General features: G+C 43.4%; 1 non-coding gene across 1 annotated transcript; it reads left to right on the plus strand.

Annotated features, from left to right (window-relative positions):
• The first annotated feature begins 8,456 nt into the window (after positions 1 to 8,456).
• On the plus strand, positions 8,457 to 8,529 carry TRNAR-UCG (transfer RNA arginine (anticodon UCG)). Its single transcript has one exon. It is a non-coding gene; the product is annotated as a tRNA-Arg (tRNA).
• Positions 8,530 to 10,991: the final 2,462 nt, after the last annotated feature.

Here is a 10,991-nt window from a genome sequence, read left to right on the forward strand (position 1 = left end):
CGGTGGTCCTACATCCTACTGAGTCGATGCCGTGCGCATTGTGTAACCTGCATATCGGTTTGAAATAAACGTCAATTATTCGTCCGTGCCGTCTCTGTTTTTTCACCAACTTTCATCCCTTTCGAACCACTCCTTCTTGGTGTTGCATTTGCTCTGTCAGTCAGTGTATTTATAACTTTTACAGTGTAATAGTACTTGGGCTATGAAAATAAATTAAAATATTTTTGGCATTGGCTCCTTAGTTCCTTCGCCAAGTGTTCTATTTTGAAGACAGAGTAGCAATATGTGAAGAATGGCATTTAATTTCGCTGGTGCACTCACAGTCCTACGGTGATTATAATATAAGTTCAGTCGGTGATTGCAAAGACTGGAGAGGATGCCATTCCATGGCGTAGTTGCTTAGTTGCTTGAGCTCAGGGGGCTGTGAATGTGTTCAAACAAGGGTTTCCAATTGTGTAAAGTTGAAGTGGGAATTTAGACTGGAATGGGTTGTTAGAAAGTGAAGATTGAATGTTTGATTTGCTGCAGCTTGTGAGTGAGAACTAAGTGTCTGTTGTAGGGGTGGATATTTAGTAACGAAATAGTGACACGGCGAATTAGATCCTCGACTGTAGGTGATGGAAAAAGAGAGCGGCTAGATGATGTAGATGGATCAATGGTTCTGATATGGGCTATAAGTTGCGGTTTATTTTCAGGAGGTGCAGGGCGGTGATGGCAGCTGCGAGAATACAAGGCGTGATTAACTCCACAGGTATGGCAGTAGGAGGGAGGAGGGGTTGATGCGTGTTGGAATATCTGGGTGTAGAGTGAGCTTGATTGCAACGCCCACATTTAAGGGTCTTGGCGGTACAAAGTGAACAAATCCCGGGTGTCTTACGATGTGTCCTATAATTCTGTTTCTTCTTTTAATCAAATTTCGCCATATAATTCTCCTATCTATCTATCTATTTATCTATCTATCAATCAATGTTTTCATTCCCCACCCTGAAAGGGTAGGGCGGGCCACCTAAAGTGTTACGCTCTCTCTCTCTCTCTCTCTCTCTTTCTGGACGAGAGATGCGGGCGGGCGATTGTTGTAGATGAGACAGCGCTCGCACCGGATGGTTTGTGGTGGTGGGGTGCGAGATGGTTCCACTTTATGGTGATGTCTATGTATGGAGACTCCGCTGGCCAAGACACGGTCGACATCTTCGGGCGATGAAAGAAGAATTCTCACCATATAGGTGGGACCCGTGGAGTTCTTCATTCTGTATGCCTTCTTGACTGGGATGCCTTCTGCGTGGAGTTCGGAGATCATTGTTTCTTCTGTGATAGAGGGTTCGACACCTCGTATTACACAGTTGAGAAGGTGGTAGCGTGGTGGGGAGGGGAGAGTTTTAATGGGCGAAGGTGGGAGTAGTTGAAAAGGGGTTCTTGATCGAAGTTGGTGAGCTCCTATTGCAGTGGTGAGTTGAGTAGCCGCGGTGTCCCCATTAACTTGAATGATGACTCCAGTTGTCGTTCGTCGGATGTCCGCTATATCCTCCCGGCGCATATTAAATCTGAGCAGGGTGGAGAAATTGGCGTGGGGAGATTGGAACTCGGGGGCAGAGTTGGAGAGTAGAAATGAGTGTGTTCCCGAAGGAGTAGTTGGGGCGTCTTATGCCGGATACAGATGAAATTCCGAGCGGAGTGGAGGTGGTGGTGGGGGTGGTGATTGTGGGGGTAGAATTGGGAGGAATGTGCTGATTGATGGAGTGGTGACTGGACAATAAGGTGAATAGCGGTACATGACGGAGAGTGATTTTAATGTAGTTAGAGAAAATGCGATATTGCTAAAGATGGCTCGCACTGAGATGATACTTCTCGGTTTTTCTTCTGTCCACCTGGTCAGAACACTTATTTAATAGGCAGTGGCCTGAGTGCCTGAGTTATGGTGTAGAAAAACCGTTGGACGGCGAAGGATATATAATCCTCCCTCTCGTCCTCCTCCTCCTCCTCCTGCTACTACTAAAACTTTTTCATTCCTCCCCTGAAGGGGAAGGTGGGCCTCTGAGACGGTGACGCCGTCTCTCAGGCCGGGAGATTTGTTGCGGTGAAGGAGATGCTCGGAGAAGGTAAGGGGGTTGGCGGCCGTGGCCTATACTAGGAACTGTCCCGGCATTCGACTTAGTGCAGGAGAATGGAAAACCACGGAAAACCATTCTCAGAACAGCCGACGGTTGGGGCCAGCCGTGAGGTCCAGCCCTGTCCCGTCTCCCGAATGCAGAGGCGTAGAGCTACGGTAGAGCCGTGGCCACCGCTCCTCTGCTCGGTTGGCCGGTCAGAGTGCAGAGTTCTAGGACCACGGACCAGCCGTGGCCACTTATGGGCCGAGACACCCTCTGCAACTACCGACCAATCCTCATCTCACCAATTCGATCCAGTATCTCTTCGTTCGTGATTCGACTGTGGGAGTACTAACACAACAACGGAGGAGCCCGAAGTTTGAAGTTGGAATTCATTCTTAAAAATCGACGATTTGACAGTCGAAATATCAGCTCCGCCTCGTATGTGCGTTACCGTTAGAAATCTCTCCTTGAGACCAAGACAAATGCAGTATAGACAATACAGGACACTTCCGGATTTAACCTTGTTAAAATGGGAGACAATTCGCAAATGGCGCTCGTACTGAAGTGACCTGGAAACTCGCGCCGAACTCAAATACCGGTACCATCATTATAATCATAATTCATAATTATTACAGCCAAACACAGCACATACCAATTTTTCTACTTTCTACACCGCTAGACAGAGCTCTATCGCAGTCCCTCGATATATCGCAGACAGTTTTGTATTATCTCTACATTTGATCAAGATAAGAGACAAAGCAATGTGGCGACGAAATTCTTAATTTGCTTCATATCGACTTCTGAGTATCTCATTAAATGGAGAATCCTACCTACCAGCACCACTGTGATAGACTTAGAGCAATTAGGGTAGAAATTATGTGGTGAATGAAATTTCGCAAATTACCAAATACCGTATTTTGAAACATTGCCGTGTTTGGTACCATTGGGAAAAAATGAACTTGAATAGGATTGATTGTGCAGATGACGTAAGAATGATAGGTTCAGAGAGTAGAGACAAAGCATAGCAGTACAGCAGGTACGGTTTACCTTGGCGACCACATAGCTACAGTACGTCCGAATAAAAATCGTTACTCTCTTCCTAATATTCTTAATCAAGCAATCGTAGGTTACGGGATAAGAAACATAAGGTAGTATTTGGTATATTTAAGGCTACGCTATATTTAAATAATAATAATAATAATAATAATAATAATAATAATAATAATAATAATAATAATAATAATAATACAATCATTTAGCGCGTAAATTCGAAATACGAGAACAGTGTTGCCAACTTAGCGGATTTTCCGCTAAATTTGGCGGAATTAGAAGACTGTCGGCGGAGAAATATACCATTTAGCGGACAGCGGATTTTTTGGCGGAATTCTAGATTTATTATAGCGGAATTTAGCGTTTTATCCATTTTACATTTTAAAAAAAAATTGTATTCCAGTCCGTCTCTGAGTTATTCCGTTTTTCTTGTCAGGAGCTAGCAGTCGCATGAGGAAAACATGTTATTTGATTTGATGTTAGGACGAGATCATGGTTTCATAAATTTGTAATGCGTGGGGAAAGGGTACTTATCTCTTATTTTGAGAGAGTAGCATTTATATTTATGCTATGAAGGAAGACCGTTTAATGAACTGGCCTGTTCTGTGTGTGACCCTTGAGGTAGGGGATTCACCTACTTTGTACCCGGTAGTAAAACGCCTACAAGTTTTAGCTCGCCGGCTCGCAGGCAGGGGGTTAATCCCAGTGAAACTCGCAGATCAGGTGAGTGCAGACATTTACTGTTATTATTATTATTATTATTATTATTATTATTATTATTATTATTATTATTATTATTATTATTATTATTATTATCGTTTTGGCATCAGTGTACTACGCTTGACAGTTTTTACATTATTTCTCACCTTTCCTTCCTTAACCCTCTGCCAATATTTTTTCATATTTTATCCTACTCCCTTCTTCTGTGTAGGATCTCCTTTCAGTATGTCCTGGAAACCTCTGAATTCCTTGACTAGTTGTCGAAATCGGTCCTTGTTCGCAATAATTTCCGTTCTATCTTCCTCTTACTGAAGAGTTCTAAGATTCTTTCCGTCAGTTCCTGTCTATCCTCATCAGGTGTCCATAGAACTGTACCATTTTCTTCCTCATTAGTTCAGTCACTCCTTCTGGTGTACAATTCTTTGTTAGGTCTGAGTCTCCTCCCCACATCTTTTATCACTGAGCCATCATTTTTCCAAGCATTATTCTTTCTGCCTTTCTGATATCTTCGAGCCAACCATTTACAATAATGTCCAACATTTCTGCTTCATACACGCATTCGGTATGAAGACGATGTCTAGATGCCTTAATTTTGACCCATAGGATACAGTTTTGCCAACTGTACGGGCTTTTGACTCCTTTTCTCCTAATAATGGGTGGTAGGGATGGATTTCTGAATCTAACTCAAAATGTCTGCCTGCTGTCATTTCTTGATGGATACAGTACTTTTGCATCCATCTCTTGGCACAGGCCAGAGTAAAGTGTAGCTTCCACTGAAGTCCCAGTCTCATCTATGGCTGTGACAATATGGAAGCTGCTGCGGTATGGGTGGTGCGGATTAATGACATTCAGAGCACAACCAGTGTGTCTGAGTGTCATGAAAGGTGTTGCTCATAGGGTTAGTTGTGCTACAATAGCACTGTCTGGCCCAGTGAGGAAAGCAATGGCAAACAACCTCACTCCTCATCTGCCTAGTACGCCTCATTTTGGTACTGCCATTGGTTTTTGTGGTTTCCCTATAAATGCATAGCCTTTGGTGATGCTATTTGAGGATCCAACCAGCCTCTGGGCTGATGACCTAACAGACAGACAGACACAACTCAAAATGTACGGACTCTTTGGCCAAATCATGGGACCAGAAATAATGAATGAAATAAATACAATCGAAATCTGTTATAGCGACACCGAAGGGACCGTCAATCGAAGGTCGTTACAGACGAGTGAAAAGAGACTGAATTTTCTCCCTGACCTTCGAAATCGTAGAAATCATTCAGTGTGATACACACAAATCCTTCGCAATGCTGACGTTTGCTTCCCAATTTTTTAATCGCAATACTAAGTGTGACTTGTCTACAACATTAAACAAATTTAATTACTTTGCGATGTCTCCACAGCGATGCTTGCCTTGACTAGTTAACAGAGAGAGTGATCTGAAATCTACAATAATAAACGTTGCATCGTTGTCAGCAATCCACAAATTCATAACAAACAAAAATCAGCATTGTACGTTATAGCCAATACATTACTCCGAAAATGTGATCAAAATATGTCGCTTTATACGATATGTCGTTATATGCGATGTCGTACTAAGCGAGTTTTTTTAAATACAGTGTTTATATAGGATTTAGACGGGACCGTTAGATTTCGCCGTTATATCCAATATGTTGTTAAAAGCGATGTCGCAATAAATGGTTTCGACTGTACAATGAACTGTACCAGTCCTACACCATACTATATACTGTATTTGTGTGGATAAGCAGGTGGGAATGATCTAATGTGCTAGATGAACCCATTTGACTCACTCCTGAATAAACATGCGCGCCTTCCATTACTCAGCACATTCAGTCGGCCGTGGAATTACGTGCTATGATAAGCAGTTCAGTCAATTTAGTTTTCATCATGAATTTAAGTCCTTTTAAATATAAGTTAGTACCGGTACATTAGAAGTAATTGGTGTCTTTTGTTTAAAGTTTCAGAGCCGGAAAATACAAGTGAATAACGGGGTGAACACAAAGATGCTGATAAAGTAAATGCAGAAGAAAAATAAAACGGAAGAGGAAAACGATACGAGGACAAATATACTTTGAAGGGTGTTAACTTAAATGTCTAAAATACCTTGTTTATCATGTTGTTAAGAGGGCTCTTCTTTCATAGATATCAATGTCCATTGGGTAATTTCCTGTCTCGTATACTGTCGGGGTATAATCCTCCCTCCTTGCACGCCGCTCTTCAAGACGTCCCTTACATCTTAAGTGGTTTGTAAAAGTTCAAGTTTTAAGTGTGTAATCCCTCTTTGGAATGAAATCTCATCTAATTCCTAAGACAGCCCTCACTCGCGTTTATCCATTCATTATATAAGGGGGTGTGATTTTGATTCAAAATATGATTAATGATTATGATGAGACTTTGGTACTGCGGAGGGGAAAGTTAGATGTGCCCCATCCATCCACGACACCTCCGAACGAGGGGAACTGCCTTTAACCGCCCAGAAAAGCTACCAGGTTTGATTAACAGCTACTCAGTATTACCACTGCTAATCTTGAAGAGGAATTTAGCACGCGAGATGTAGCTGACAAATTAGGTCGGAGAAGACTTTGGATGGGAACAATGGAGGCTCGGAGATTTATACTACTGTTAAATTCACCACCAGACTCAGACATAACCAGCTTGGCAAAAATAAAGAGAAAATTTTCATACATTATTATTATTATTATTATTATTATTATTATTATTATTATTATTATTATTTTATTATTATTATTATTGAAGAAATATCTTACAGTACAATGAAATTAGAACGTCATGGCGGCCTTAGTTCATTAACTAGAAAACTGAATGCTGAAAATGTAAGTATACTGTATAAGTACTGCTGGACGCTGAGTTCAGATCCTAGTAATACGTGAAAGGAATTGATGACCGAGGATTAATGATGTCGTGTGACCTTCAGATAGGCCTGGTACATGTTTTGTACATGTACATGTTGACTGCGTCTACGGGCGACCCACGCGTCTGATAGAATGGGGCCCTACCTATTATGAATTCTAATGCTGAGGACGGCAAACACCCCCAGCCCCCGAACCTCTGGAATTAACCCATGAAGGTTAAAAGTCCGACCCGGTCAGGAATCGAACCCGGAACCCTTTGGGCCAAAGGCCAGCACGCTATAATTTGGCCATGGAGCCGGGCAATGAGAAGATACAGTCATGCAACTATTGCTGTTCTGTTAAATGAAACACCGATACCTATGCTGTTTCGCTGATGATGATGATGCTTGTTGTTTTAAGGGGCCTAACATCGAAGGTCATCGGCCCCCTATTCTGTTTCAGCGACTGCATTAACATTCATAAATACAATTCTGAAATATCTCTCTAGGCTTTGGAGGAAAGGCTATTATCCCGTTCAAAAGAATAAAGTGAAATGCATAGTAGGTGCAATAAGTTCATGCACGAAGGCTTCCTTCTATTACTCACCTTAGTTCTTCTACACCTCTAAAATATCTGGTCTAGTGATTTCAACCGTTGCCTTAAAACTATATCATGATTTACAGCAGTTTCATAAGGAAGGAGTCTTCACTCTTGTTCTATTTTAACCTACCTCTACGACCTGTATGCTACCGAGCTCGATAGCTGCAGTCGCTTAAGTGCGGCCAGTGTCCAGTATTCGGGAGATAGTAGGTTCGAACCCCACTGTCGGCAGCCCTGAAAATGGTTTTCCGTGGTTTCCCATTTTCACACCAGGCAAATGCTGGGGTTGTACCTTAATTAAGGCCACGGCCGCTTCCTTCCCACTCCTAGCCCTTCCCTGTCCCATCGTCGCCATAAGACCTATCCGTGTCGGTGCGACGTAAAGCAACTAGCAAAAAAAAAAAAACGACCTGTATGAGATTCAAATCGCACGCTGCAGCGTGAGTGAGAGGGAAGGAACGTTCAGTTCGCTAGTTGCTACGGAAGTGTTCACGTCGGTGCCCAGTAATTGAATGCCCTTTTCCGCGCTTCTCCTTCTGCTGTCAGCAGGCCAGCTGGTGCGTATGTTAGATGCCAACAAGGCTTCCCCTTCAGGCAAATGCCGGGATGGAACCTAACTTAAGGCCACGGCCGCTTCGTTCCCTCATACTTGTCTATCCCTTCCAATCTTCCCATCCCCCACCAAGACCCTGTTCAGCATAGCAGGCAGGTACTGGTCCTTCCTCCCGGTTGTATCCCCAGGCCCAAAGTCTCACACTCGAGGACACTGCCCTTGAGGCCGTAGAGGTGGGATCCCTCGCTGAGTCCGAGGGTAAAACCTAACCTCAAGGGTAAGAGATTAAGAAAGAAAGAAAGAAAGAAAGAAAGTCAAACGTAAAACGTAAGGGGACTCTACAAAAAAGTGAATTATAGTAATTTCAGACTCTCGTGGTATTTTGGGGTAACAATTTATTTCTCAGAATTTGTGAGATCAAGGAGGGGTATAGAGCATTTCATGGGCATAAAATTTATTAGTTGATGACAACAAAATATATTTTGGAATGGAACTGTTTAAGAATCAGTCTATAAAAGAAAACTTGAGAAGAAACCGTTTCAACCTCTCAACCGAGAATATCATTGAGTGCTATGCAGAGACCGTGTGGCCTAAGGGATAAGGCGTCGGACTTCGGATCCGGAGATTGCAGGTTCGAATCCTGTCACGGTCGATTATTTTGCTTCTTAGCTGATAATAGATTTTCTGAACGAGGAATATTGAGGCTGAACTTGCATTAGTCGCTGTTTTATTTCCTGTTGTTTTTATGTCTCACCGAGTAGTAGTGTTCTTAAGATGACCTCGGGATAAGAAGTGACCATGGTTTAATTAGGTTATGCTATTTTAATATTTCTTTCACCGCCTCAAGTGCAGGGTCCTGGAGCGTCGGACTTTGGGTCGGGGGATACAACTGGGAAGGAGGGCCAGTACATCGCCCAGGCGGCCTCACCTGCGATGCTGAACAGGGGCCTAGTGGGAGGGATGGAAGAATGGAAGGGATAGATAAAGAAGAGTGAAGGAAGCGGCCGTGGCCTTAAGTTAGGTTGCAACCTGGCATTTGCCTTAAGGAGAAGTGGGAAACTACGGAAAACCACTTCGAGGATTGTTGAGGTGGGAATCGAACCCACCTCTACTCAGTTGACCTGCCGAGACCGAATGGACCCCGTTCCAGCGGTCGTACAACTTTTCAAATTTCGTGGCAGAACTGAAAATCAAACCCGGGCCTCCGGGGGTGGCAGCTAATCACACTAACCACTACGCCACATAGGCGGACCTTTCTTTCTTTCTGAATTCGTTAACCCAGCAGGGTTGGTTTTTCCCTCGGACTCAGCGAGGGATTCCACCTCTACCCCATCAAGGGCAGTGTCCTGAATCGTGAGACTTTGGGTCGGAGGATAGAATTGGGGAGAAGGACCAGTACCTCGCTCAGGTGGCCTCACCTGCTATGCTGAACAGGGGCCTTGTGGGAGGGATGGGAAAGACTGAAATGGATAGACAAGGAAGAGGGTGGGAAGAAATCCGCGACCGTCGTTTTCTTTCTACTCCTTCCTCTTTCTTAACCCATCGTCGCCGTAATATCTTTGTGTAGGAACAAGATAAAACAAATAGTAAAAATAAAACATAAAAAATAATATTTTACGTAGGTCTACTTGAAACGAATCGAGTTTCATTTGTGAGTAAATATCTGAAGGCATGCAGTTTACTTAAGCTCTGTAGACATTCCTTGCTGTTCCCTATATAAGTATATTTTGGCGTATTTACGAGTCTTATTACTGTTCAATTTCTATTTACGTGAGAATGTACAACCGTTTATAAATGTCAAGGAGATATTCAAATTAATCCGGAAGGTGCAGTAGCCCAGTTGCTGAATACGTACCGGTGACCACATGAGTTTCATTTTACAGATGGTGACGTCTTTTTATAATCCTCTTATTCATGCTAACAGCTGGTTCTTATTTCACAGTCAACCATTCAGTGCAGGACAGGCCTTGTAGAACTGGAATTACGCGTAAAGGAATTCATTGACATAACTACAGCTGCCTCAACTTCTGGCTCGGAAGTCGCTTGTAATCACTGACAAAACCCCAACTTGCATTGCCAGGCAAAATATTACCATCACATACCGGGTTTACATTTCAAAACTTCGCACCCTAAACAATATCCTTTTTTTACCGGGCGAGTTGGCCGTGCGATTAGGGTCGCGAAACTGTGAACCTGCATTCGGGAGTTAGTGGGTTCGAATCTAACTGTCGGCAGCCTTGAAGACGGCTTTCCGTGGCTTCCCACTTTCCCACCAGGTAAATGCTGGGGCTGTACCTTAATTATAGCCATGCCCCCTTCCTTCCCACTCCTTGCATTTTGCTGTCCCGTTGTTGCCATAAGCTATCTGTGTCGATGTGAGGTAAAGCAGATTGTAAAAAAAAAAAAAAAAAAACCTATTTATTTAATTTTGACTTGCTTTTGCTTTATTTTGGATACTGAGGATTGAGTTTTAAACCAAGTTAATTGCATTTCAGGTTTCACCTCCTCTCCGCCAGCCACCATCCCACTGAAATTTCAAATGACACCCCTGTACTTTTATCAGTAGCGTAGCCAGGATGCCAGGATTGATCGATTGGGTGGGGGAGGGTAGTTACAAAATGATCGAGCAACTTGGCCGTGCGGTTAGGGTCGCGCTGCTGTGAGCTTGCATTCGAGAGATAGTGCGTTCAAACCCCACTATCGGCAGCCCTGAAGATAGTTTTTCGTGGTTTCCCGTTTTAACACCAAGCAAAAGCTGAGGCTGTACCCCTAATTAAGGCCATGGCCTCTTCCTTCCTACTCCTATCCCTTTCCTATCCCATCGTCCCCATAAAAAATATCTGTATCGCTGCTTGTGCGTGCGTAGTGCACGCATGCATGAGTGTCATTATAACGAAACTGCAATAGTTATTTTATTGTTTTACGTCCCACAAACTATTTTTGATAGTTTTCGGAGACGCCGAGATGCCGGAATTTAGTCGCGCAGGAGTTCATTCACGGACCAGAAAATCTACCGACACGAGGTTGACGTATCTGAACACCTTCAGATACCACCGGACTGAACCTACCAAGTTCGGGTCAGAAGGCATGCAACTCAAACGTGCGAGCCACTCA

Source organism: Anabrus simplex, chromosome 8 (assembly GCF_040414725.1).
Source record: "Anabrus simplex isolate iqAnaSimp1 chromosome 8, ASM4041472v1, whole genome shotgun sequence".
Taxonomy (NCBI): Eukaryota; Metazoa; Arthropoda; class Insecta; order Orthoptera; family Tettigoniidae; genus Anabrus; species Anabrus simplex.